Source organism: Leptonychotes weddellii, chromosome 10, assembly GCF_054177405.1.
Source record: "Leptonychotes weddellii isolate Sample4059 chromosome 10, ASM5417740v2, whole genome shotgun sequence".
NCBI classification, from domain to species: domain Eukaryota; kingdom Metazoa; phylum Chordata; class Mammalia; order Carnivora; family Phocidae; genus Leptonychotes; species Leptonychotes weddellii.
Genome location: NC_138378.1, coordinates 87,784,551 through 87,807,814, shown reverse-complemented (window position 1 = coordinate 87,807,814; position 23,264 = coordinate 87,784,551). Strand labels below are relative to the sequence as shown.

The window sequence follows — 23,264 nt, the reverse complement described above, 5'->3', positions numbered from 1 at the left end:
CCCTTTCATTGTTAGTATTCCATTGTCTGAATATGCCATAGTTTCTATATCCATTTTTCAGTTCTTGGCTATTACGAATAATATAATTACAAATATGTTTGACTTTAAGTCTACTAAGTTTTATTTTTTTTGTCTTATCTGTCCTGCCTTTATATTTTCTAATATTTTAACTCTGCTATTCCTCTTTCCCTCCTTCAAAGCCAGCTTTCTATCCAATATAATTTACCTTCAGCCTAATGAACTTTTAAAATGGATTAACAATTTTTTAGTGATTTAGATAGCTTAAGGACCAATCAAAGGAATAATGTAATAATGTTCACTGTGCAATTCTGCCCACCTGTAATACTAAGACAAGACTGATATATACTCCATTTAGTTTCATTACATGTTTCCATGTGTGATTTGATCAACAAGAAGAAAATATGTACACAATGTCAAGCTGTTTTTCTTCTTTGTTTTTAAGAGCAGCTCAATGATTTGGGGAGTATGTACACTATAGAGAACATAAGGGGAAAATACAAAATGGTACTTAACACTGGTGTCAGGATTCGTCTCATGGTTACAAGTAATAATATTAATTTTTGCATTATTCATTCTGCTTTAGAGCATACATCAAAGCCATCAATTTAGCTTGAGTCATATAAGCAATACATACACAACTATATAAGGAATACTTTTCACAATAATACATTTAAAAATATTGGAAACTGAGTAACAGTGCTGATTTGTTTTTTGACTTAATGGAATAAGAGAAGGACAACATTCAGCTAGGAAGGATTATACTGATAGTAAAGCTCTTAAATATGTCTTCCTCTCCCTTTGTGCTTACTACAAGCTAAGCAATGTCCTGTGAGGATTCATTATGAGGAAAATGTCAGTCACAGCTTTAAGACCTTACTTTGGAAGGAACTAATAAGAAAGCAAATTGGAAGGTGGGGCTTCATCTTTGTTTTCAAATAAGTGATCTTAATTTTTCTTCTTATAGAAAAAGTTTAATTTAGTTTATTATAAATATATCCAAACCATTAATTTCTGCAGCCTTCAGATATAGCCCAGCACTTCTTTTATGCTAATGAACTTCTTTTAGATCTTGCAGTACAGATCTGTAGATAAGTTATTTCAGCTTTTGTCTGTTTAAAAACTCTTAATTTCACCTTCATTTTTGAAGGATATTTTTGCTAGATACGGAATTCAGGATTGACAGGATTTTTTTTTCATTTAAAATTCATTTAAAAATGCCAATATAGGGGTGCCTGGGTGGCTCAGTTGTTAAGCATCTGCCTTTGGCTCAGGTCTTGATCCCAGGGTCCTGGGATCAAGCCCCACATTGGGCTCCCTGCTCAGCTGGAAGCCTGCTTCTCCCTCTCCCACTCCCCCTGCTTGTGTTCGTGCTTCGCTATTTCTCTCTGTGAAATAAATGGGTAAAATCTTAAAAAAAAAAAAAAAAGATGCTAATATATTATCTCTTGGTCTCTTTGAATTATTTGAGAGAAGGTCAAGACCAGGACTAAGGTAAAAGACGTGAGGCATTTGCTGAGGCACACAGTGAGACAGGATCCATAAATGCTGTGCTGAGCTATTTTGGAACCTGAGGCAGAAGGAAAAATCAGTAATACCATCTCTGTCATTATTTAAAATTTTTAGATTTTGCTTATGGATTTTTTTTACATAACTTTGAGTTTTGTAAATACTGCATTAAAATGTCATTTATTATAATTGCTGAGTTTTTTGGGTACCCCTTTTTTGTGCCAAGGGTAAGTTCCTCATTTGCCTCATTGGTCTCACTCTAGTCCTGACCGTCTGGTGTGAGAACATTTAACAGGACTTCTAATCTGAGTGTCTGGAAGTTTCGTCTTCTTTTTCTTCATCTACCCACAGATGTCAGCAGATCCCATGTGACAGTATTTCAGGGGTCCTGTTGAGAGCTTTTCTATCGCCTCCAAGCAGCAGATACTGCCTGATAATCAGTGTAAGGCTGGAAATGCTTGTGGGGTTTCTTCAGGGGGATCTCTCAGCTTGTCTCTCCCCGGTGGGCAACTTCTTGACCTCATACTCAGTGTAAGGCCCAGAGTGATTCTCCATTCTCTCACTTCACCCTCAGACATCAACAGGCCTAACACATCTGCACCCCAGAGAGTGTCTCTCAAATGGCCTGTCTTAACCTTTCTTCTGAGAAGTCAGAGACAAAGTCTATGGAAAAGAGTTGGCAGTTTTGTTCAGACTCCCCTGTGTCTTCACATTCCAGGAATTCTAAACTGTCATTCTAGACCACATCCTGCCTTTAAAATTCATTTAAAATTCAGCTTTGTTCTTCTTGCCTCCATCCACAGATGCTTCCTTCTGCTGTTTCTGCTACTCTACCATGACTGAAATCAGCCATGGGTTCCTTTCTCCTAGGAAGGCTTGCCACTTCATGGATTTTCATTTACTAGGTTTCTTTGAGAGGTTCTAATGGACTTAACCATGATTCTGTAGATTACTCAGCTCATTCTCATCATTACAGCGGGAATAACATTCTCTTGAAGATTTCTACACCTAAAGTAGAAAGCAAAAGGTAACTTTGTTTTTTTACTCTTTTGATAACAACTGGGCTGACTCTGATCCACTGTTTGAAACTTCTGGCCCTCAGATCACCATGATCTCTGATACACCTGCCTTTGACTCAGTCTTGACCCCGATCTTTATGCATTCCCTGCATTTAAATTAGGCATGCCTACCTTCTCATTCAAAGATCCTGCCTGGGATTTTTCTATCTTGTCTTGTTTTTCTTTGAAACTATACTTACTAGCACTAGTTACTAGCAGTTGCTCAATAAATATTGAGCTGACCCTTGACAGTTTGAATCTATTGTTCCCAAATTCCTTGCTGATTCCTCTTCCATGTATATTCTGAACCAACTTCCTTCTTTACACAGTTCTCCCCAGATTATCTGAATCCTTCCCTTTCTCTCTGTCATGCCCAGGATCCATTTACAGCTTAGTGGACATGACCAGGCATGGCTGAGAGGAACCAGATACCAGGCAGATCTGTGAGGTCAGCAGATGTGCCAGGCAGATTTCTCAGGTGAATACAACATAACCACAGAAAAGTCTGCACAAATACACACAATAGAAAAAAATCAGAGAGGCTTGGCATTCAAATACAGGGCACAAAAACGTGGAAAGAAAAAAGGGAGAAGGCAGGACAATATGCCTAAATGAACCAGGTAGAATTCACCAGGGAAATCATCTAGTCTTTGGGTTTTCTTTGCTGGTTTTTGATTACTGATTCGATTGATCTCTACTTATTATAGGTCTGTTCAGGTTTTATATTTCTTCTTCAGTCAATTTTAATGGTTTGTATGTTTCCAGGAACTTGTCTATTTCACATATGTTATCTAATTTGTTGGTGTATTATTGTTCATAGTATTTTCTTATAATTCTTTTTATTTCTATAATTCTTTTTATTTCTATTTTTATTTTTATTTATAGTAGTATCCCCACTTTCACTTCTAATTTTATTAATTGAGTCTTTTTTTCCCCCTTGGTTAGTGCAGCTAAAGGTTTGTCAAATTTGTTGCTGTTTTTTCAAAGAACCAACTTTTGGGGTCATTAATCTCCCTATTGTTTTTCTAATTTTAATGATCTCAAATCTTTATTATTTTCTTCCTTCTGCTAGCTTTGGATTTAGTTTGTACTCCTTTTCCTAATTTCTTAAGGTGTACAATTATTGATTTGAGATCTTTTATTTCCCTCTGTGCACAGTTTTTGCTGCATGTCATAAATTTTGGTATGTTGTGTTTTCATTTTCATTTGTCTCAAAATATTTTCTAATTTCCCTTGTGATTTCTTCTTTGACCCAGTGATTATTTAAGAGTGTTGTTTAATTCATACTTCATGAATTTTCTTGTTTTTCTTTTGTTAATGATTTATAATTTTATTCTGTTGTGGTTAAAGAACATGCTTTGTATGGTTTCAATGCTTTTAAATTTATTGAGACATTTTGTGACTGCTGCTGATCTGGGAAGTGGGAGATGGTAGGTATGTAAGTAAAAATGCCAAACAATACTATATTACAAAAATTTAGCAGCTTAATTCTACATTTAGCATTCCTCTGGTTGTTATATGTTTTTACTATGTTCTAAAGTTCTGTTAAAGTTCATTCAGACAGCTTTTGTGAACATAGTCATTGCTTTAAAAGAGGAACAGAGTTTTAAACCTCCCTACTCTGCTATTGTCAGTCCTTGATGATATTTTGATTTTCATGCATTTTACTTTTACACATCATAAGCCCCAAAATACATTTTATTATTTTGTTTAAAGTCTATTATCTATTAAAGAGATTAAGATAAAGAGATTATCTATTAAAGAGATTAAGATAATAAGAAAAATCTTTAATGTTTACCCACATAGTTACCATTTCTGGGGTTTTTCATTCCTTTATGTCTATCCAGGTTTCCATTTGGCATCTTTTTTTTTTTTTTTCCTGCCTGTAGAACTTCCCTTAACATTTCTTGTAGTGTGGCTATGCTGGTGAATTTAAGTAATTTGATTATCATGTGCCTCGAGATAGTTTTCTTCATGTTCTTACACTTGAAGTTGTTGAGCTTCTTGGATCTGTAGATTTACAATTTTCAAATAATTTGAAAAAACTGGTCATTACTTCAAATTTTGTTTTGTTTTGTTTTCCTCTCTACCTTCTTTCTCTTACTCCAATTGAACATATATTGGGCCACCTGAAGTTGTCCCACAGCTATATGATGCCCTATTAAATAGTTTTTCAGTCTTCTCACTCTGTTTTATTTTAGATCATTTTTATTGCTATGTCTTCCAGCTTACTAACTTTTCTTCTGAAGTGTCTAGTCTTCTGCCAGTCTGTTCCACGGTATTTTTCATTTCAGACATTGGTTTTTATTATCTCTAGAAGTTTAATTTGGGTCTTTTGTGTATTTTCCATGTCTCTCCCTCACATGTTTCTGCTTTCCTCTACCTTCTCAATTATATGGGATATACTGGTTATAACCATTTTAATGTCCTTGTCTACTGATTCTATCACCCATGACATTTATGGGTCTGTTTCAGTGGCTTGATTTTTCTTCTCATTGCGAATAGTATGTCTGGTGGTTTTTTATTAGATGCTGGACATTGTGAATTTTGCTTTGCTGGATCCTAGATATTTTTTGTATTCCTACAAATAGTACTGAGCTTTGTTATAGTGTTTCATCACACTACTGAGGCAATTAGTCTAAGGCTTATATTGCTCTTCTGAGAACTTTACCTAACACCCCATGAATGGTGCTGTATTCTACTCTGTCTGGTACAGTCATTGGCTATTCCTGGCTCTCTGCAAGCTCTGGTGATAGTGTTCCTTTCAGACAGTTATTTCCCTAGTTTGGGGCAGATCAGTTACTCATATACTCTGAGTATTTAGAGCATTTAGCTAACCACTTGAAGTGAACCTTTTACAATTATCCAGAACTTTTTCTTTGTGCAGCTCTTTCCCCTCTGGTACTCTGCTCTGTGAATTTGAGCTGTCTTGGCCTCCCCAATCTCCTAAGTCTATCTGTTTAGCTTGAGGAAACCCAAGTCTTTGCCTGGGTTCCCACTCCCTGAACTGTGGCCTAAAAACTCTCAAAAATCTAAGCTTGGGCAATTGCAGGGCTCATCTCATTTGTTTCCCCTCTTTCAGGAATCATGGCCTTGCGCCACATAATGTTATGTTTGAAACCCACTCTTTCATATATCTTGTCTGTTTTTTTATTTGTTTCAGGCAGGAAGTAAATCTGGTCCCTGATATTTCATTTTTTCAAAAGCAGAATTTCACCAAACATGTAATTCAGATCAGTGGAGAAAAAGATGAATTATTCAATAAATGTAGTCAACACCTCTTAATCAGGATTCTAATTTGCAATCATAGAATCCAATTGAGATCATTTTAACAGAAATGTATCAAGCAATATTAAGTAGGTTAAAATTTTTCCTACAAGGGTCATTGAGTTGGGCATTGAGGTGAAGCATTTGAAAAAACTAAGTTAGGGGGCGCCTGGGTGGCTCAGTCAGTTAAGTGGCTGCCTTTAGCTCAGGTCAGCATCCCAGGGTCCTGGGATCAAGCCCGGCGTTGGGCTCCCTGCTCTGTGGCGGGCCTGCTTTCCCTCTCCCTCTGCCTGCTGCTCTCCCTGCTTGTGCTCTGTGTGTGTGTGTGTCAAATAAATAAATAAAATATAAAAAAAAAAAAGAAAAGAAAACTAAGTTAGCCTATTCAACTGCTCACAGGAATGGTCGCACCATTTCTAGTGCTGGCAACACACTTTACAGCATAGATGTGCTGTTGCTGCCGCTGACTTCTTATCTTTCTGCTGTGTTTCATCACCCTCCTCAGGAACTACATTTGGGTAGTAGTACCTGCCTCCCCATGATGCTCTTTACCAAATCAAGACCTCACTTGTACATGCCTAGATGATGAAGCCTAGGTCATGTGCCTTTCTCCTACCCACAACAGAAGTTGGGGAATTGAATGTTGCCTCATACTTTGAGGAGGCAGGGCACATAACACAAGAGCGGCCCCAAATACAGAAATGAGATTCAAATGATACAAATATGACAAATGATCCCACAGCAAAAACTGGATAGTCATCTGAAAAAAGGTAAAGTTGAATCCCTACCTCATATTTTACACCAGAAGTTGAAAGATTTAAGCAGGAAAAAATAAAACTGTAACAGTACTAAAAGAAAACTAAGAAAATTTTTAAAAAATAACTTATTTTTTTACATCTCTATCTTTTAATCAAATATTTAAGAGCTTATAGATTTAAAATAAACAACATTAAAATAGACCAATGAAATGCTGATGACCTATGAAATGAACATAAATCCAACTCAATGACTCTGCCTTAGGAGTAGCCTGTATTAATAGCATCTGGGAGGTGTTCCAAAGACTCTACAAAGCTTTTCATCTGTATGACAAAGTATCCACAACCAATTGACCGCATTTCTGGGTCTTACCCCCTCAGGTCCCTATTTTTGTCATCACATACATTTCCCATGGAGGCTTTTTAGCTTCTAAGAGCTTTCTGGGGGGTGAAAGGGTCTTTCTTGTGGTGTTATTAAGAGTGCTGCTGAAAGTTCCTAGTTACATTGATCAAACAGCAGACACAAGGAGAGGCACTGGTACAGTGGAAGTAACCAGGGCTTTGACTCATGCATAACCCTGGGTCATGCCCTGGCTCCATCATTTACTGGATGATTGAGCACATTATCTAATCTCTATGGGTCTCAGTTTCCTCACAGATAAGATTGCTCCAGTAATACCTACCACACAGAGTTATATATATATGTTTGTGTCTATCTATCTATATATGTAAATATATATATAAAATAAATTAACTCATATATTTATATATAATGTTATTTTCATTAATTGATGAAAATTATTATTCATTATTATTCACCTTTCATTATTCATTATTAATGAAATTAAGATTATAAATACGTATTATTTTCATGAAACAAGGTATGTTTAGTTATGCATATTTTAATGCATACATATGCCCAACATTACTTATAAAATTAATTTTAAAATAGCAAAGTATCATAGCACTTTGGAAAATGAGGAAAATTATCCTAATATGTCAAGGGAGACAGGGTTTGCATTGTGGAATAGGAAACATGTACATAAGGCACAAAGACTCATACATTTTAAACTATCAAGGACTCACATTGAACTGATGAGATCAAGAGGTTAAGAAAATTAAGATAGTAAAAGGCTTTCACTGTCAGTGATTTTTACCAGTGATAGCCTTTCAGAACTCCATCTCATTTGCCTAAAGTGAGAGAGGCATTCCTCTCATTTCTTATCACAAAGCTCTGAGAAGGTAAAACAGGTTTTATCCATTCCATATTTAGGGAAACACAGGTTTCATCCTTGCAGTTCCTGGTTTAACAAGAGCTATAGGGAAGTAATATCTAACCTTGGAAAGTCGAGGAAATGTTTATGAAAAAAACAAATTATTGAATAGACCATCTTAAATATCTTTTCTGTTTAAACATCTTCTTACTTCAAAAAAAAAATCATATTTTGGCTTATTTGACTTAGCTGAACGTGCCTGTTAGAACCAATAGTAAGGCAGATTTGAAGACATAGTTGCCATGATGAGAGGCTCTAGAAAAGTGAAATCCTCTCATTGGTCCACTTACCTGCCATGTGGCATCTTCAAAACCATCTTGTATACCACTAAACACCTGCTAGAATGGCCAAAATCCAAAACACTGACAATACCAAATGGTAGTGAAGATGTCAAACAACAGGAATTCTCGTTCATTGCTGGCAGGAATGAAAAACGGTATGGCCACTTTGGAAGACAGTTTGGCAGTTTCTTTAAAAACTAAGCATACTCTTACCATGGGATCCAGCAATTTGCTCCTTGGTATTTCCCGAAGGAGTTGAAAACTTATGTCCACACGAAAACCTGCACACAGATGTTTGTATCAGTTTTAATCATTACTGCCCAAACTTAAAAGCCACCAAGATGTCCTTCAGCAGATAAATGGATAAATAAACTGTGGTATATCTAGACAATCAGTACTTAAAAAGGAATGAGCTATGAAGCCATGAAAAGACATGGAAGATTCTCAAGTGCATATTACTAAGTAAAAGAAGCTAATCTGAAAAGGCTACATTCTGTATGATTCTATCTGTGTGACATTCTGGAAAAGGCATAACTATGGAGACAGTAAAGAGATCAGTGGTTGCTGGGGATTGGGAGGGCAGGGAGAGGGATGAATGGGTAGAGCATATAGGATTTTTAAGGCAGTGAAAATACTCTGTATGATACCATAATGATGGATACATGTCATTCTACAATGTCATATACATTGTACATAAAATGTACAACACCAAGAGCGAACATAATGTAAACTATGGGTGATTTTGATGTGTCAGTGTAGGTTCATCAGTTGTAACAAATGTACCATGGTTGTGGGGAATGTTAGTAAGGTGGAATAATAATTCCTGTTCACCTTTGAAACACAACTCCAGTGCCACCTCTCTGACCCTCCCAGAGTAGGCTGAGCACCAAGCCTTCATTCTCCTGCCCTCAGAGCTCAGAGATTAGGGTAGGTAGGTGGGGTGGGGGAATAGTCAACAGAGAAGTTGATGAATGCTAGGATGGTGAAGTACAGGCTTCTGTCTGAGCCCCAGGTTTGTGGAAGAAGTGACACTGCAACATTAGCCAGGCAAAGAGGGGATGGAGAGACAGTTTTTTTTGCCAAGGGAAGAGCATGTGTAAAGGCCCAGAGAAAGGAGGCTAACGAGTTATACTGACCCAGATAGAAAGGGGATTTAAGCCATGCCAGGGAGTTTGGACTTTATGCTGAGAGCAAACAGCAGCCATTAGATGGTTTAGGCAAGCTTAAGGTGATCCTGAATTATAAAATGGAAGAGATGAGAGCAGCAGCAGAGAGAGAAGTCAGGAGACTGTTCTCCTAATTGAGAGGGGAGATGACCTAGGTTACTGACAGAGGAGGTGGAGGGTAATGGAAGGGCTTGGAAAACAATAAGGAATAATCAGCAGGACTTGGTGATGCATAGAGAGGGGCTAAAAGTATAGGAGGAATCCAGGATGATTCCAGTTTTTCTGGCTTGAGCCATGGGGTGGATGGTGACCCTAACCATGAGGTGGGAGACAGGTGAGAAAGCTGGTTTATTGCAGATATGACTTGATCTAAGGACACTTACAGCTTAATTTTTTTTATTTCTCAGCTACAGTGGAGTCATTTAATGTTTCACAAAGATTAGCTGAGCATCTACTGTGTGCCAGACCCTGTTCTAGGCACTGGGGTACAGTAAAAAAATAAGGCAGAAAAAAATTCTTGCCCCTCTGGTGCTTTCAGTGGGGAGATAGGGAAAAATAAATTTGTGTATTATACAGAATATCAGAAGATGATAAGGGCTATGAAGGGGAAAAAGAGGCTAGAATGGGGTTCTAAGTAAGAAGGTGACATCTGGATAAAGACCTGAGGATGTGTGGGAACATGCATGTGAGTAACCTGGGGGAAGAGTGTTCCCAGCAGAAGGACCAGAAAGTGCCATAAGGCAGAGGTGTACCTGGCATGTCCCAAGAAGGCCAGAGTGGCTGCAGCAGAGTGACTAAAGAGGGCTAAGGCCTAACAGGTAACAGGAGGCCAGTGTTGGTCCTTACAGGCACTATAAGAATTTGGATTTTAGTGTGAGTGAAATGGGAAGCCACTGGAAGGTTTTCAGACTAACAGAGAGATGACCTGAGATATGTTTGGTCAGGATGTTCCTTGGGGCAAGAGCAGAAGTTTGGAGTCCAGTTAGGAGGCTATTGCTGTGGTCCAGGTGGGAGCTGAAGGTAGCAGTGGAGGTGGTGGGAGGCAGTCAGATGATAGATGTATTTTGAAATCTTCGCTGATGATTAGAGGTGAGGTATGAAAGAAAGAGAAGAGTCACGGACAGAACCCATGCCGGCATACTGCCCCATTTTTACACAGTGACCTTACTCGCAGATGCTCTTCATGAATGGCATTCCCTTGGTGGCTGTGCTCACTTCTGTGGTTAACCACAAAGTCCATTTCCATGAGAATTTGAGCTTGATGGTGCCAATTATGGTATTTTTAACATCACCACAAAATAATTGATCCATGTTCGGTATCCTCTTAACGTGACCCACAAGAAGCAGGTGTTTTCTGTTCTTAGGTGCTGCATGATATTTTGAAATATTTAACTCCTTTATTCTCCCTGAATTTTCCCCTTTTTCTTTCTTCTGTGAAAGTCCCTAACCCCATACTGTTAAACTCAGGAGTAACATAATATGTTGGCAAAGGGAAGTGGATTGCTTTGAAGTAGAAGCTTTAAGAACTAGCCCATGGTTCTCCACATCTCGATTCCCTCAGCCACAATGGCCTACAGTATTCCACATAGAGGCTGCTCCGTCAGCATGGGTCCTGAAGTGAAAAGAACATGGAATACAGACATAGCCTAGTCCTCAAAAAACATGTAGCATGAGGGGGAAATAACCTTTGCTGCTACAAGCCATTGAGATTTGGGAGTCCTTTGTTACTGCAGCAGAACCTAGCCTATCCTGACTGATATACTCACTTATTAGTGAGACATATCTAACCACTCAGCAGGGTTGCTGAGATTCTGGGCCTCAAACCTGGGCAGTGTGGCTTGGTGCACCCCTAGCAATATGTAACACTGACTATTTATTATTGTTATTATTATTATTATCTTAAACTAGAACACATATTATGACTAATTGTTGAAATCCTTAAGATGTACTAGATCCTGCAACACCTGCTCTTTTGGGTTTCAGTGTTATTCCTTCATGGAATCCATGCCTCAATCTGCAGCATATAATCTTTGGGTGCCTCATCTTTCAACCTGAGCGCTCCAGTTATACTTTCTCTTCTACTTAGCAGGGAAGCCACCCTTGCCACAGGTCAGCTTCTAAAGATGGTAGACCTTAAAGTCACAGCAGCAGCACCACACGTGTGTCTCATTGCCAGGCTTTCCAAATGATTACCTCCTCTTTACCCCCTTGCTTCTGCCACTGAGACAAAAGGGGCCTGAAGAGAAACACTATCTCTTGATGTAAACACAAGAGTTGTAGCACACGGCAACTCAGACAAGCAACATACACAACTTTTTTGATAATTTGGCCTCATTTCTGTTTCAAGCCTCTACTCTATCACAGTGCTATAAACTCCAGTGCAGGGTTGCATCTAAAACAGTATATCCTGGACATACTTCTAAGTTAGTAGATATGGATTTATAGAGTGACCTTCCTAATTCCCATTGCTCCACTGACTTCCATCTTGTTCTAGGTAAAACCCAGCCCTTATCATGGCCCGCACATCCCCTTGCACTGGTCTGACACTCCTCTGGTCTCTTCTCCTACCTCCTGGTACCATCCACACAGGCCTTCAGCCACTTCCTAGACGCACAGCCTGGCTCCCAAGTAGAATGGTGCCACCTGCAGTCGAATCTGGAACTCCATTCTCCCTGATCTTCCCAAGACTGACTTCTCCTACTCATGTAGGTCTCAACTTAGCATTTATTTCTTGAAAGGGCCTTCCCTGACAAGTCCTTCTCTGCATTGCCTCTCCTCTTTCCCCTGCCTCCAATGAACACATTTATTTATGGAATTTATCATTTCCTGAACTTATCCTGTTGATTTATTTACTTGTTTATTATCCATCTCTACCCCCTCTTCACACACCAGACAGAAAAGAAATGTGTGTCTTGTTAACTATAGAAAACCTGGTGAAAACCCCTGCAGGGCCTGACACATGGTAAATGCTCAATTTTGGAAATATTATTAATATTTTAAAGAGTCTTGATACATATTGTCAAAACGCTTTCCAAAAAAATTGGACAAGTTATATTCTTGCCCTGCACCCTTGATAGTATTGGGTAAGATTTACAAATTCTAATTTGCTATTGACCAAATTTGAATCTGGTTATTTACAATCTGCTTTTCTTTGATTACTAGTAAGCTGAATATTTCTTATCCTTTTTCTAAAAATTGTTTATTCATATCCTTTTTCCATTGACCAGTTAGGGAGTTAGTGCTTATCATACTAATTTACATGCCTTCTTTATAATGAAAGCTAGAATTTTAAAGATCAGTGACCTTCTGTGAGCTTGAATCTATTTTAAAACATATCGCTGGAAGCCCAGCATGAACACATGGACACAAAAATGGTTTGTTTTGTTCTGTTTATTTGTTTGTTTTCATTGGGGGGGGGGTGCATTCCCAGTTCATAAGCCATGTCAAGGGGATTATTACAGGGGCAAACAAAATACTTTTCACAATATGGTAAAATACTCTATTAAAAACAGAAATAGGAACCTACAAAGTGAGTCTGGTGGATAAGCAGAAGTCCTAGAGCAGGCTTCAAAATAAGATTGAAGGTGAATTCCAAAGGGAATTGCAAATCAAGGTCTCTATATGAGACCAGCATTAGATGAAGTTACAATTAATAATATTAAGGCTAATTTAAAAGGTAAAGTAACTATTACTTCTATTTATTGTTTATTAATTCATTTAAATCATGCTTATTAGCTCTGTACACTTGAGCCATTTTAATGAAAAGTTGATTTGGTGGGTATTTTGTATCTGCCCCTCCAGATTTGCCTCCTCCTCCTTCCATGCCCCAGGAGGCTGACCCTCCTATTGGAGAGGAGATTGGAGGGTAGGAGGAGAGAGCAGTTGGAGAGTTTATTCCCCAGGCTCTTCCTTCCCTCCTGGACCCTGATTTAACTACATTCCTTTAGTGGAGGTCATATCTCCTGCTGGGTGGCCCTTTCTTACAACCACAGCTGCTCCTTCCAGGCCCCAGTAACCCCTTCCTCCTCTTGCCCTTTGAAAGGAGAGCCATGATGGCTCTACCTTATTGCTAGCCTTCGAGTATTGTCCTTGTGGTCAAACTTAACTTAACTTAACCCTGGCCTCATCCCGTAGATAGTCCCTTCATTACATGCCCCTCAGATATCCCACTTGAACGTGCCATTTGCTGCCAGGATCTTCACTGAGAAAGGATGTTCCTTATTAAAAAGAAGGAAGAAAAGAGGAAAGGAAGGAAGGAAGGAGGGAAGAGTTACAATTTAATAGTCACCTGTTAGTTGTACTACTACCAACTGGTAGAATCATAAAGTATACAAAGAAGAAATAATCTCTTAACAATTAGACTTACAAGCCTCAGTAATGACAAACCTAATGACATATTTCCCTGTTTTCCTTGCACAGCTCTACTTCCATTGTGTCCCTTGTACCTCTCTTTGTTATGTACATTGGCAGAGACAGCTAGTTGTCTCTGCATATCCATTATCCTCTTTTAGTAATGAATCTCCAAGTTTTAGCTGGGCCCATAGCTGTCCAGCTCAAGGTTAAATTTCTGAGCCTTCCCTCTAATTAGATGTGGCCATATGGCTAAGTGTTGGTTAGTAGGAGACTAACAGAAATAATAGTTGTGCCTCCAGGTCATGCTTTTAAAGGGAGGGCATGACCACCACTTCTTCTTCTCCCCTTCCTGCTGGATGCAGTGCTAAAGGGTGACCAACAATCCCTGTTTGTACAGATTCCTGAGACTCAGGACTTTCTAAGCTAAAATTGGGAAGGTCTCAGGCAAACGGGGACGAGTTGGCCACCCTACGTGTAGGTGTGATGGTAGAGACTGGAGTAGCTATTTTGGAAGCTGTTGAACCCCTGGCCCTCTCACATCATTGAAAAATAGACTCTTATTTTGTTCAGGCTATTGTTATTTTGGTTTCTTGTACAGTGCCAAACCTATATCTCAACAAATTCGTGTTTTTTTCCTTTTCTTTCTTTTTTTTTCTCTTTCCTTTCATCTTCTCTTCCTCTCCTTGTTTGTCCCTCTCTCCATTTTTGTCATCTTCTCCTTGAGAGCATGTACTCCCCACTGGAATATGATAATGGTTTTTGTTAAATTTACTTAAGTTTTTATTTATGTTGTGTTTTTAAAAGATGGCCCATTAAACACATAATTACCATATGACCCTGCAACCCCACTCTTAGTTGTGTACTGAAAATAGATGCCTGAACAAAAACTCATAGATGAATGTTTATAGCAGCATTATTCACAATAGTCAAAAGTCGGAAACAATCCAAACGTCCATCAACTGATAAATGGATAAACAAATGTGGTATACCCATACGATGGAATATTATTTGGCCACAAAAAATAATGAAGTACTGATACACACTACAATATGGATACACAGTATTGAAAACACTGTGCTAAGTGAAAGCAAAAGGCCACATATTGTATGTCTCCATTTATATGAAATATCTGAATATGACATTCTACATAGATAGAAGTAGATGAGTGGTTGCCCAAGGTTGGAGGAGAGGGAAATGGGGAGTGACTATTTAATGGGTACAGGATATCTTTTTGCAGTGATGAAAATGTTCTGGAACTACATAGTGGTGATAGTTGAACAACACTGTAAACATACTAATGCCACTGAATTGTACACTTTAAGATGGTTGAGATGGTGAACTTTATGTTATGTGAATTTTACTGCACACACAAGAGTCTATATAAGTGGAGCTGTGAAAGTTAAGGAAGCTTGTTGAATTTCCTTCCTCCCTCCAATAGGTTCTTCTCACTGTTTTTACCTTTCTTATGAATTCCTAGAGAACTAGAGCAGTAACATACCCAGAGCACAGCATTCCCTTGACTTTCACCACAAACCACTGGGCCCCACTCCTCCTTTTTTGGGAGGGCTCTCTGTTTGCCCCTGGACTGGGTACTGGGCACTGGATCCCATTTGCATATGTCAAAGGAATATTCTCAACTGCTGAGGTCTAACATGGTAGAAGTTCCTCTGAGGTAGATGTGAATAATCTACCCCTAATACAAGTTAGGGCTTAAAGAATTAGGGCACCTTAGGATGGATACTAGGTTAATCTTTATAGGGGATATGATAGACAGAATAATGGTCTCCTAAAGACATCTATGTCCTAATCCCCAGAACCTGTAAATCTATTTTTTTTTTTTTACATGGCAAAAGGATTCTGTAGATACGATTAAGTTAAGGATCTTGAGATGGAGAGATTATCCTGGATTGTCCAGGTGGACCTGATGTAATCAAGAATCCTTGGTGTGGGGATGGGGGGGTTGGTTCAGGAGGGTCAGAGAAGGAGATTGTGACTACAGAAATGGGTGAGAGTTGGGGGTGAAGGAAGAGGGAGGGAGGGAGGGAGAGAGGGAGAGAGGGAGAGAGAGGGAGAGAGAGAGAGAGAGAGAGAGAGAGAGAGAGATGGCCTCTAGAGGTTGGAAAAGACAAGGAAACAGATTCTCCCCTACAGTCTCCAGAAAGAATTTAGCTCTGCCAATACCTTGATTTTAGGACTTCTGAGCTCCAGAAATGTAAGATAATAAATCTGTGTTATTTTGGGGAGCCTGGGTGGCTCAGTCAGTTAAGCCTCTGACTCAGTTTCAACTCAGGTCATGATCTCAGGGTTGTGAGATCAAGCCCCATGTCCAGCTCTGCACTCAGTTCTGGGTCTGCTTGGGATTTTCTCTCTCCCTCTGCCTCTACTCTCTCTCTCTCTCTCAAATAAAATAAATAAAACTTTTAAAAAATTTATGTTATTTTAAGCCAAAAAAAAAGGATGGCATGGTTGAAATTTTTCTGGTTCTCTTTCAAGAAATCTTCCCATCTTAAAAAAAATTTTTTTTCCTGTATAGCTGTAAAACAAATGGACATTTTTCCTCCTAGTGAGTTAATGATAAAGGCTATCCTTTGTTGATTGCTTGTATGCAACATAATTTGGAAGCTTTAGCTTATGGAATCTTCCAAATAACATTATAAGGTAGGTATATTATTTCTACTTTCCTCATAAGAAACCTGAGCCTTAGAGAGGTTAGGAAATTTACCTAAGGCATGTAGCTAAGAAGAGTGAGTTAATCTGCATTCAAAAGGTGGTGTGTTCATTTACCACTGTCCTATACTCTCTGTGACCCTCAGTGTAAAAAGGTGCCTGACACCACCACAGACCATTATTGACTACTGCAGCTGTGACAAGCACATACAAGGGGTGAGGGGGCCTCCTGGCAGCCCACTTGGTTTGACAGATTTGGCTGTCAGCTGCTCATTTCTGCAGTGTGGCTCCTCCTGGAGCATCCTTTGAGGGGGTCCCGCCCCCTTTCCCTGCTCCCACACTGGACCCCTTTTTCACCTCCCTTGTAGGGTTGCTTCAGCCCTAAATTCCTGCTTAAACACTCACCCTTGACTATATGTCATGAGGATATTTTTCCTTAAGGATTTAGTCTGAAATCCTTTTACTTGTGTACTTTTGTATTGTCTTAGTATGCTTTTTATTCTGACTTATGTTGCTTTGAACTATTTTAAATGGTATTATTTTTTCACCCTTTAAGTCTTTATCAGTTTTCTAGTTTTATCTTTCTGATGTTTTCATATTTGTTTGCTTTTAATCTTTTAAAGCTTTAAATCTTTTAAGCTTTTATTTTGTATGCATTTAAACAATATTTTATTTTTCTAACATTGCGTTTAATTTTTAATCTTTTTTTGCTTTTCTTTTTTTTGGGGGGGAGGGGTAGAGGGAGAGGAAGAGAGAGAATCTTAAGCAGGCTTGATGTCCAGCACAGAGCCAGACTCAGGGATCGATCTCATGTCTTGAGATCATGACCTGAGCCAAAATCAAGAGTTGGTTGCTTAACCAAGTGAGCCACCCAGATTCCCCTTTTTAACCTTTTTATAACTGTTTTTCTCCCTTTAATCTTTTTCTTTTTTTTTTTTTTACCCTGCTATACTTTCGCAGTCAGTATTTTATCTTCAATATTTTTGATCTTCTGGTTTTACTTGTTTCAATTTTTAAGAAATTCTTTACATTTTAAATTTTTACATTTAAAATTTTTAAGAAATTCTTTACATTAAATTAATTAGCTTCCATATATCTGAGAAGGGGCTAATATCCAACATATATATTTAAAAAAAACTTACATAATTCAACACTAAAAAACCAAAATCATTCAATTAAAAAAATGGGCAGAATACCTGAATAGGCATTTTTCCAAAGAAGACATACAGATGGACAATAGACACATGAAAAGATGCTCAACACCACTCATCATCAGGGAAATGCAAATCAAGGCCACAATGAGAGATCACCCCACACTTTAGAATGCCTAGTATCAAAAAGATAAGAAATAACAAGTATTGGTGAAGATATGGAGAAAAGGGAACTTTTGTGCACTGTTAGTGGGGATCCAAATTGGTGCAGTCACTGTGGAAAACAGTATAGAGGTTCCTCAAGAAATTAAAAATAGAACTACCATACAATCCAGTAATTCCACTTCTGGGTATTTACCCAAAGAACACAAAAACACTAATTTGAAAAGATACGTGCCATCTATGTTTATTGAAGCATTATTTACAATACGTAAGATATAAGAGCAACCCAAGTATCCATCGATAGATAAATGGATAAAGAAGATGTGTGTGTGTGTGTGCAATGGAATATTTTTCAGCCATAAGAAAGAATGAAGCCTTGCCATTTGTGACAACATGGATAGACCTAGAGGGTATTCTGTTAAATGAAATAGGTCAGACAAAGACACATTCCAAATGATTTGACTTCTATGTGGAATCAAACAAAAAACAGAAATAGATTCATAAATACAGAGTACTAGTAGTTGCCAGAGGGGAAACAAAATTCCAGTTATAAAATAAATAAGTCACAGGGATGAAAAGAGCAACATGGGGAATACAGTCACTAATATTGGGATAACGTGTGGTTACAGATGGTAACAACACTTACCATGGTGAGCATTGTGTAACATAGATAAATGTCGAATCACTATGTTGTATACCTGAAACTAATATAACATTGTGTGTCAAATATACTTCAATAAAAAATTAATTAATTAATTAGCTTCCTTATTTTTATTTCTTTCATAATTTCTATTCTTAAACTGTTAGTCTCTTTTGTTATCTGAACACATTATATTGGCTTGGGATTTATTCATTCATTTTTAAAGGTCACTTGGTATTTTGTTGTTGGAATTCATTTTCATATTTACATTATTTTAAATTCCTTAAAAATAAATTTATATTTAAATCATGCCATTATTTGTACCACATGAATTATTAAGCTCTGGTTTTGTTTGGTTTGAATTTGTTTCATGCATTTGAACCATGATTCTTTTCCTCCCCTTTTCATTGATTCCTTCGTCCGCTTGAAAGGGTAACATCATCTTAATAGTTTTATCTATTTCTTCTTATTCTTAACTTCTACTTTTTACTGTTTGTTTTCATAATTAGGAAGTCGGTGGGAAGTTGGAAGTGTCAGCAAGAACTCTTCACATAAGCTGGGAAGACTTCTTTTCAGCCACGGCTAGAGCTGTCCCTCTGGTTTCTCTTAATAGATTTCACATGCTCTTTGGCACTGTTCTGAAGATTTAAAAAATAGCTATACGAGAAACACATCACTCCTCTGACTGTCTTTCTGCTACAGACAGCTTGCTGTGCACCGGCTGGGGGGGCATGGATTTAATAGACACGTCACTGAGTTTGGGGAGCAGTGTGTTGAGACGAAGCCACAGAGGCATCACCAGAACTACACATGGAGGCTAGGGGTGGGAGTACAACAGGGATTATTTTCTGCTGATGTTCACATCATTGGCCCCTAAGCTCCTGAAAAAATCTCTTCAGCAAGCAAGTAATTGTGACATTCAGTCCATAAACATAGGTATGTGAGAAACCTAAGCCCGTTTACATCCTCTACATCCTTACCTTAAACTCTGTCTCTGGTCTACCAGAAGAATCTAACAGGAGTCATGGCTTGGGGTCCCGATCCATAAAGTTGTGTCCAAGAGATGGGTGTGCAGGGTGTCTATCTGGTCATTGGTCATCTGAGCCAGGGCTGTGATATGCTTCTGCTCCATGCCTGACAAAAAGACGAGGGTACCCATTCCTTCCAAACCTAAAGACTCACTTCCTCCCTGGCCCTCCTTCTCCTCTGCCTCCTTTCCTATAGGCTTTTTGGGTTTAGGGATGATTCTTCTGTCATTTAAAATTTATTTTCGGGCAGGTAGAGTGAAGCTTACCTCATGTAAGTGACAAGAGCTAGACCCAAAGGTCCCCCCTTCTGTATGACCTGGGTCAGAGAGGGTGATCTGGGAGGCACATTGCATTCCAAGATTAGACCAGGAAGCAGGTTCTGAGAATGGAGGACCCTAACAGACAGAAACATAATGCCCATCCGTATCCATCCCATGCTGGAGGTCCAGGAATATTGGCTTAGCATGCCCTCTGGTACCTGGTTTGTCGTACCTAAAAAGGGTTTGGGGCTAGATGGTCTATTAGCTATGCCACCAAATCCATCTTTAGCTACATATTTTTTTTTAAAAGATTTTATTTATTTTTTAGAGAGCGAGCGAGAGAGAAACAGCATGAGAGGGGAGAGGGTCAGAGGGAGAAGCAGGCTCCCCGCTGAACCAGGAGCCCAGTGTGGGACTCGATCCCAGGACCCTGGGATCATGACATGAGCCGAAGGCAGACGCTTAACCATCTGAGCCACCCAGGTGCCCCATCTTTAGCTACATATTAAAGCAAGGTCAGAAATATGCATTCTGGAAATTTAGTATTGCTTTCTTCAATTTCTTGGTGTACTTTTTGGGTACAATCTGGAGGGTTTTTTCTCAAAGGACTACAACAGTGGGATAATTCTTTGATGCATAGGACTGTTCCTGTCCACTAAATGCCAGCAGCCTTCCCATACTGATAAGCAAAACAAAAGCAAAAACAAACAAACCACACCCCCCCCCAATTCTCTCATATTTCTCAGTGCCTCCTAAGAGTTAAGAATAGGAGAGGGATTGGGTCCCAGGGTCTCAACCTGCAAATTATGCTGGTGTCAGGATGACTGTATACTTCCAGAGCCCAGGAGGAGCTTGAGCTGCTGGAATATGTACCTAGAAGGAAAAATACTTCTCTGGCTCTCTGACTCATTTAGACTTTGAATGCTTTGAATGCAGTGGAAGGGACCCAGTATGTCTTCCATGGCCAGGTTTCATTCTCCTTGACTTATCTCTCCTGGCATGAAATCACTGCCTTAGAGTGGCAACAAGAGCAATTGGGATCTCCCACTGAAGTAGAGCTTCCTTTTCATGAGTGTGGGCTGGGTGGAAGATGGTGGTCCCCACCAGTTAGCCACTCTCACCTGGACAAGTAGCTGGGGGCCGGATGAGAAATTCTGAGCCAGCTAGGGAAGAGAGCTCTCCAACCAGCAGCTGGAGAGGAGGGGTAGGAGCCCTGTGTTCTTGACTGAACCAGTCTGGAGTGGAGATTCCATCTCTTTGAGTTGGGAAAGTGGAGGCCAGGAGCATACCTGGGTTCAAATACTACCGACTCTTGCTATTCATACTGAATTCTAGTAGGTTTTCTTGAACAAATATTTCTTCAGTTGCTTAGGACCATTTCCAGAGGCTTTCTGTGGTTTGGGGGTTTATTTAAAATAATTTTCACCAGCTTCATTTGGGAGTGGGTCCACTCCAGAAGTCCCTCTTTCAGGTTCCCTCTTTTTATATCTCCAAGCCAGTAAACCTTGGTTGTGGGGGGGTCCTTGGATGGGGACTGGGAAAGAAGCATAATATATATCCCAAGTGGGAAAGAAGCAAGAAGCATAATAGCTTCCATTTGGCTGAAGGCAAGTCTCTTCAAAGAGGGTCTGCTGTGAGCTCTTCGCCACTGACCCTACAGCGGCTAGGGGTTGGATGTCCTGCCCAAACAAAAGGGGTCTGGGGAGACCACAAAAGAATTCTACTTTGTTACTTGGGCCAGGCCTAGGGTGAGGTGACGAGGATGCAAGGTGACTAGGAAGCACCTAGGATGCAGAATTCAAAGAGGCACTCCCTCTTGGGATCACGCAAATGCAAGCTGAATGCCTGAGCATGGGAGTCTTGTCCCCTGGGTGCCTCATCCTAGGGGCCCTGATACCACTCATCCTTTGCTCCCCCTCTTAGACCTACCTGTGACTTTTATCCCATCAATGACTCCTTCTTGAGGCGCAAGCAGTTCCTCACCTTCTGTGCATCACTAAACACTGTAAACAATTCCATTGCAGTGCACAGGGCACCGTATTATTTCATTTTTATATTATCTTTTTGTCTCATGTCTCGCCCACTTAATGGACCATTGCTCCACAAAGTCAGGAATAGGGTCTAATTCTTCTTGGCTTCGGTAGCCCTGAGGCATACTAGGCATTCAATAAATGTTGGTTAATTAAACAAATGAATCTAACCAGTCACTCAGCTCCTACTTCACAGTAAATCTACAAAATAGATGTTAGAGCCAGAATCTCCCTTCATAAGCATCTGATCCGGTCTTTCTGAACTTGAATACTATTTACAACTGTTTTCAACACAAAAACTATCCCACTAAACCCCTGACACTATTTTCGTGGACCCACAGATTCCTCATTTCCAGTTTGAGAAAAGCACATAAAAAGTCTTAACTCTATGCACACTTCAGGGATTTTTCACAGCAAATAGGAAGATATGTCATTAGAAACAGTTAAGGAAATTTTTTTGAGATTGTCATCAGAAAGCAGCAAACTAAAAATTGCTCTTGGAACTCAGCCTTGTACATGCACCCCCAGATCTCACCCCAGCACCTCATTTTAACTAAGCTTGGTAGGGCAGGGGAATTCAAGTCTGCATTTTAACTCCACTAATTTTTAGCTTTTTGGAGATGGGCAAGTCACTTGACCTATAAAAGCCTCCATCCATAAAGTAGTAATAATAACGTTGATGTTATAGGCTTAGAAAATTAGAAAGTTGAGTTAGAAAAATTGAGTTAGAAAATCTGGGAAGGTGCTTTGGATGACACACTGGGCCATACACACTGAAGTTTGTTATTGTGTAGAAAAAACTCACTCTTCCTCCTGCACGTCTCCTTTACTCTCACACAACTACCAAACTCACAGTGCTTCTGCCACCAGATGCGTATGAGCTTTGCCCCCACCAGGCACTATTCTTTGACACCAGCTGTGTGTCCTGTAATTTAATTCAGTTCTGACACTATCTACCTGGAAAGTGTTGGGTCCCACGGGTTGAGGGCTCAGTCCCACAAGACTGCCCACACCCCACTTCAGTTGCCAATCACAAGTCCAGGCTGTCACCTGCGCTTCTCACGAATGGGCTATAAATTGGAGGTTCCCATGACCCCCTCCTCAGATTCGATTAATTTGCTAGAGCAGCTCACAGAACTCAGGGAAACCATTTACTTACCGCTTACCAGCTTCTTTTAAAAGGATGTGATAAAGGATACAGATGAACATCCAGATGGAAGAGATGCATAGGGCCAGGTGTATGGCAAGGGGTGTAGAACTTTCACGCCCTCTCCGGGCACACCACTCTCCTGGCATCTCTGCGTGTTCACCAACCTAGATGCAATCCGAACTTTGTATTTTTGAGATTTTATGGAGGCTTCATCACATAGGCATGACTGATCATTAATTTCATTTCCAGCCCCTCTCCCCTCTCTGGAAGATAAGGAGTGGGGCTGAAAAGGCCAAACTTCTACTTTTTTTTTTTTTTGGAATTTAAAAAAAAATTTTATTGTGTTATGTTAGTCACCATACAATACATCATTAGTTTTTGATGTGGTGATCCACGATCCATTGTTTTCGTATAACACCCAGTGCTCCAGGCAATATGTGCCCTCCTTAAAACCCATCACCGGGCTAACGCATCCCCCCACCCCCCTCCCCTCTA

General features: G+C 39.5%; 1 protein-coding gene and 1 pseudogene across 1 annotated transcript in view; both read right to left on the bottom strand.

The window, feature by feature from the left end:
- The window catches only part of MRPL35 (mitochondrial ribosomal protein L35), a 471,157-nt gene that overhangs the window by 297,267 nt on the left and 150,626 nt on the right, over positions 1 to 23,264 (bottom strand). The gene's annotated exons all lie outside the window — the stretch shown is intronic.
- Positions 11,267 to 11,514, bottom strand: LOC145716005 (large ribosomal subunit protein eL37-like; annotated as a pseudogene).